This window comes from Mus pahari, chromosome X (genome assembly GCF_900095145.1).
Source record: "Mus pahari chromosome X, PAHARI_EIJ_v1.1, whole genome shotgun sequence".
In the NCBI taxonomy this organism is placed as follows: domain Eukaryota; kingdom Metazoa; phylum Chordata; class Mammalia; order Rodentia; family Muridae; genus Mus; species Mus pahari.
Genome location: NC_034613.1, coordinates 98678686 through 98685256, shown reverse-complemented (window position 1 = coordinate 98685256; position 6571 = coordinate 98678686).

The window sequence follows — 6571 nt, the reverse complement described above, 5'->3', positions numbered from 1 at the left end:
CTGTACCAGTACCATGCAGTTTTTATCACAATTGCTCTGTAGTACAGCTTAAGGTCAGGCATGGCGATTCCAGCAGAGGTTCTTTTATTGTTGAGAATGGTTTTTGCTATACTAGGTTTTTTATTATCTCATGCCCTAGAGTCAGCTGAAAGAAAAACCTGAACTGATGATTTCCTAGATTCAGTTAGCCTGTAATCATGTCTGTGGTGGATTCCCTGGATATCTGCCATTTCTTCAATGAAAAAAAGAGTCTATCGTACTGTGGAAAAATATACAGGATGTGTGTGTGTGTGTGTGTGTGTGTGTGTGTGTGTGCGTGTGTGTGTTCTGATTAATTATGAACCAGAGAGAAAATCTCCAAATCTCCTAACAGTTTCCTCTATGGTTTCTGCTTCAAGCTTTCACTTGAGTTTCTGCTCTGACTTCCCTCAATCAAGGATTATAATATGTAAAATAGGTTGAACATTTCCTCCACACTTTCCTTTTGGCTTTTTTTTCATTTATTTTTTATTATTATTATTTTCTTTTATTTTCTTTATTTACATTTCAAATGTTATCCCGAAAGTTCCCTATACCCCNCCCCCCGCCCCTGCTCCCCCACCCACCCACTCCCACTACTTGGCCCTGGCCTTCCCCTGTGCTGGGTCATATTAAGTTTAGAAGACCAAGGGGCCTCTCTTCCCAATGATGGCTGATTAGGCCATCTTCTGCTACATATTCAGCTAGAGACAAGAGCTCAGGGGGTACTTGTTAATTCATATTGTTGTTGCACCTACAGGGTTGCAGCCCCCTACAGCTCCTTGGGTACTTTCTCTAGCTCCTCCATTGGGGGCCATGTGTTCCTTTTGGCTTTTTTTAAAAAATCAAAGCAATGTAAAATAAGCTAGAATATAAGGTTTTCTTTCTCTAGGAAATTTCATAGTTTTATAGAAATACGGTTCTAGTAAATGCTAATCTTGCACACAATTTCCGTAAGTCAATTGCAAGAAACAAAAATTTCTTTGTTTGTTAATCAGTATTCTACAAGAAAAAGACTTGTGGGTCAAATATGTTTGGAAATAATAAAACAATCAAAAATAAATAGCTTTTTTATTATAGAATTAACAAAACCTTTGTTAATATTGTTTTAAAACTTTGCAGAAGTCATAGTTTATAAAATATATATTCCTGAATGATCTTTATGGATAAATTGTTTTTCTTTTAACCACTTTAAGTATTTATGATGTGAGGATATGAAGTTAACTTATTACAGCATGATTTATTACCCCAGTGGTTTACTTATTATGGACATTGCAATGACATGATATGCACACATTGAATAAATTGTCAAATCACCATGCCCCTATATATCCTAAGAGTACAAAAAACATGGTTCCATCTTTGGTTTCCAAAAGAATTTTACCTATTTTTCATAACTTCCTTGAGAACTTTAAACCATGGTTATTTACTATATTCTCTCCTTTTTCAATTCCTCCAAGATCCATTTCCCCTATGCCTACACACCAAAATATCAGTTCTTTTATGAAAAACACATTGGCTCCAATTTGTGCTGCTTATACACTCTTGTATTTGTGGCATTCCATTAGAGTATGGTTGACTTACCAAATGCTACCCTCTTAACATTGATTTGCCCTGTCCAAGCAAATTGCTAATACCTCCTCAGTTAAGAGGTGGAACTTAATGACCACCTTCCATCTCCTTGATGGAATTTCATATGTCTTGAACTTCAAAAGGGCTTATTGAAGCTCCGAGTTAATATTTGCATCTGGCCAGTCATGTCATGAATACAGTTTATTAAAACTATCCACCAACCCTGGCTCTTGAAATATGCTGCCCTCTCTTCTTCATCCATCCTTGAGCTTATGGAGCAGAGGGTATGATATAGGTATATCATTTACAGCTAAGCATTGCAGAATCTTATACTCTTCCATTTGTCCAGTTGTATGTCTTTGTATTGATTGCAATCTATTTCACTTAGAAATTTCTCTGAAGGGTTAAGAGTTAGGTTAAAGTATGAGTATCACATTATTAGCAGTTGATTTAATACCATGTCCATTTAGCAGAAAAACAGTGCTATTTTCTACCATTGGGCCTGTTCTTTTCCAGGCACTTGTGCCAGCCATGAGTTTTATTTGCTTCAACTGACTTCTATCAGATCAGTAGGCAATTGTTCAATCCTAAGATATCCATTTTACAACTACACAGGGGTCATGCCTTGCAAGTCTTGTCTTCTAGGGTTCACATCTGATTAAAATTGATGATTATTTTCTTTTTCTGATAGATTCTATCTCACTATGAAATGTAGCATATAGAGATAACTCTTCAGGGTGAGTAGCTTGATTACTTCATGTTCTATAACTTGGTTATATGGTATTGTCAGTTTCTGAAATAGGGTCTTACTATCAATTTCTCGAGGGTAGCCATACCTCTGACTAACGCTGTTTAGAGACACCCAGTTATCTTAACGGCATCACCTCTCTTTGGCTCCATATCCTGGCCCACAAATCTGGCAAAGGGTCCTTGCTCTATCGGAAACCATGTTGGTACTAGGAACCCAAGACCTACAACTCCAACAAATGTCCCTTGTTCTTATGGAAGCAAAGCCAGTACTAAGTACTCCAGAAACCAAGCTGGTACTGAGAACCTCAGAGGCCCCATGGGTACCTGGAACCCCAGATGCCAAGATGGTATCAAGAACATCACAGGCCATGCCAGTTCCCAGAAACCAAGAACCTCAAATGCAAGTCAGCACCCAAAAACCCAGAAGATAAACCCTACTGGACCTGAAGACTCTCTGGACTCCAGGACCTCAGGCCACTCAGGCCAGAAAACTAAAGGGAAAACAGAAACCAAGGGTGAAAAACATCCATTCAAAAGAAAAACTCAAAAATCTACAACCTAACCTGTACCTACTCCAAACCCAGATGATGAGAAGCCAGAATAAGAGCACAATCAACAACAACCAGAGTCCAGCTATCCTACTTCAGAAAGTCCTGGATATTCCAACAAAGCTGAAGCACAAGAACATAACCTTAACACCAATCATATGAAGTTGATAGAGGTCCTTATAGAAGAAATTAATAACCCCTTTAAATAAATCCTGTAAAACACAAAACACAGATGAAGTAAATTAATAAAACTGTTCAAGACCAGAAAATGGAAATAGAAGCAGTAAAGAAAATACAAAATGAAGGGATCCTAGAGTTGAACAATCTAGGTAAGAGTACAGGAACTACAGAAGCAAGCATCACCAACAGAATAAAGTATCTCCATTTTGATTCTCTCTCTCCATATATGTATATACTTAGTATCACTTATACCTCTCCTTATCTGTTCTTATAGCACTTCCTTCCATTCTCCATCTAATTTAACCATTCCCTTTCCATCATTCCAATTTAAATGCCTCCTCCCATTTTATTTATTTTTCACAATGGCTTAAGTAGTTGTTTATTTTGTTCAGACAAGAAACCTGGAGGCCCATTTGCTGTCATTGCCTACTGATTTATCATCAGTAGTGATTCCTCAGTTCCTCTGGGATGATATGTTACAGTACAAGCTGGTTTCAAACTCACAATGTTCCCATCTCAGCCTCCCAAAGGCCAAGATTACAGGTGTGCACTACCATGTATGGCTAGGAGTGATTTTTTATTAGATATTTTCTTTATTTACATTTCAAATGCTATCCCAAATGTTCCCTGTACCCTCCCCACTCCCTGTTCCCCCACCCACCCACTCCCACCTCCTCCCATTTTAAATCATCACATTATATCTCCTTGACTTTAAAAGCTCACTTCCCTCCATCACACTTTACTAATTTCCAGACTTCCAATGATATTCCAAATGAAACACATTTATCTGAACACTTAAATCTGAATATTAACAAATAATAAAAATGTGCAATGTTTGTCTTCTTGAGTTTGATTTCTTCACTCAGTAGGAATGTTTCCAGGTCCATCTATTTACATGGAAATTTTATAGTTTTCATTTCCTTTACAGCTCAGTAATATGTTATTGTATGAAAGAACCCAGAGATGAAGTTGTGGTTAACCAAAGATAAATGAATAAAGATAATCTCCCTCACAAAAGACCCCAAAACAGAAAGAGCTTAGTTTTCTCATTAGATATGGAAAGAGCTTTGAAAAAATCCAACATCCTTGTTAAAAGTATTTGTACTAAAGTCAGAAACAAGGCAAAAATGTCCATTCTGTGCTTCCTTCCCACTTTTTTTCAACATAGCATCTGTAGTCTTAGAGTAGAAAGACAAGTAAAAGATAGAAAAGTAAGAAATCAACATATCATTTTTACATGTGATTTAACTCTCTCTATAAAATACTCTCTTTAACATGGTAACACGATATAAAATTAAATCCCAAAATTCAGTAGACTTTGAGTATACAAATGACGATAATAAGGAGAAATAAATTGGGGAAAGAATACCATTCTCAATATCCTTATCTAGGCATCCATTTTATATGCATAGGTAACTGCTCTAGGTAGAAATATAGCCAAGGAAATGAAAGACCTGCAGAAGAAAAATGTTAGACTACTTGAAAAATAAACTGGAAAAGATATAAGAAGATGGAAAGACTTCACATGCATATGGATTGGTAGGATTATGAGAACATCCATACTACCAAAATTGATCTATGAATTCACCATAATTCACCATAATTTCCATCCCAAATCACTTATAAAAGCAAACATGTAACTTATTTCACACCTAAAAGTGTTTATTTGAAATGGCTCTTTTTATTTTGTTCTGTAGATTTTCAGAGACTGAGAATATGTGAAGAAATGGTAGATCTAAGAACCTTTAAGTTTTCTCCCATAAAGTTACAGAAATCTCCTAGATATTAAAATTACTCAGTTTACTAAGGAAACAAACCAATTAAACTATTTCTGTTCATAGGTAACTAATTGCTCTGATTACGTTGCAGAACCTCTAATCCAGAGAAAAGTGTAAATTTTTGAAAGATAAACTTCACTAAAGATGAAGTAGTGATTCTCTGAATAATTCTCTCAGGATGAAATCACTGCACTTCTTTTCAAGTTCACATTTTAGTAAGCTGTGAATAGCTTTTTATAGGCAAATTCTAAGTACTTGAGTGTTCCTGCCCGCGGAAACACTCCTGTCTAGGTTTGTCCTGAAGGGTGGGAATATCCTAAAAGTGAATAGGCTGCGAAAAGGAAATGAAGCCAAAGCAATTTCATACTGGTCAAGGCTCGAAGTTTAATAACCGAACTCTGTTTAAGTAACATGGAAAAATCCCAGCCCCATCTTTAGTCTTTTGAAGTTGCCGGTGGTGGTCCAAGGGATCATAGGCAGGTCCAAGGATCGAGACGGGGATGAGTGTCTATTGACATAGGCGATCCAAGGATGCTGCATTCTGGGAGATCCGGGGAGGTCCTCTCGGTAGGCAGTGGAAACACAGCAACTCTCTGGTGGGCCTCAGCGCCTGTAGGGGGCTGGTGTTTTGAAGGAGAGTGATTAGTGTATCAGCAAGGTAGGCTTGGCAGCAGCAAGGAGGTGGGAGACCCCAACACTAAGTGTAAGTAGCAGATGTTGCAGGTGAACTGATACTAATTCTAAAACTGAGTTACTATCTGAAGATCAATAATGGTGCTCATTGAAATAGTATTTATTTCAGGAATTGTTATGGCTATTTCACCTTTGGACACTTTTATTGAAGATTAGATCAATGGGTCAAGCTGCAAAATATACTGAGTGATGTATTCCAGACTAAGAAAGAAAGTCATCACCTGTTCTTACTCATATGTGGATCATAGCACTGATTTTTTTTTAAATTTGACTAATTTGGCATACCTGTAGAATCCAGAAAACTAGGAAAGGATCACTGGTGCGTGGAAAAATAGAACACAGCTGAAGTGAAGAAGAAAATGAAAATAGTGAGGTTTAAGTGGAAAGGGGAAAGGTGACCAGGGCAAAGGTATGATACAAATTTGAGCAGAATTAATGAACTTTGTTAAATTATTAATGATCTCTTCAGAATTAATGATATTCATGTATATATATATATATATATATATATATATATATATATATATATCATGAACAGCAAAAGTGTGCATTTTAGTCAATTGTTTTATGATAGTTTAAATTGTTTGGAAATTATGGGATAAAGGCTTGGTCCCCTTCTTGATGCTACTGGGAGGTGATGGGAAACATAAAATATGGGGGTATAGGGTCAAATGTTCTACTAATTAGAGACTTTCATTGAAGGGGATGGACTTTAACTCCTTTCTAAGTTTGATTTATTAATGTAGAAGCAAACTACCTTGATTGACAAATTCCTTAAATCATTATTGCTGTCTCATCACAGAGTAGAAATTATAAAGCAAGTTCACCATAGAACAAATTCTCCAACAAATCCACTTGTCTCAAAAGAAGAGGAAACAATATCTATCACCACAATTTAAGTTCACTCAAAAATAGACTACACTTTTTGGGTTTTATTAATTAAGTATGCTAGAGAACACATTTTCTCATTTTAATGTTTTGTGCCATTTATCATTTATCTTCCACACAACATATGAAGTCAACAAATATTTA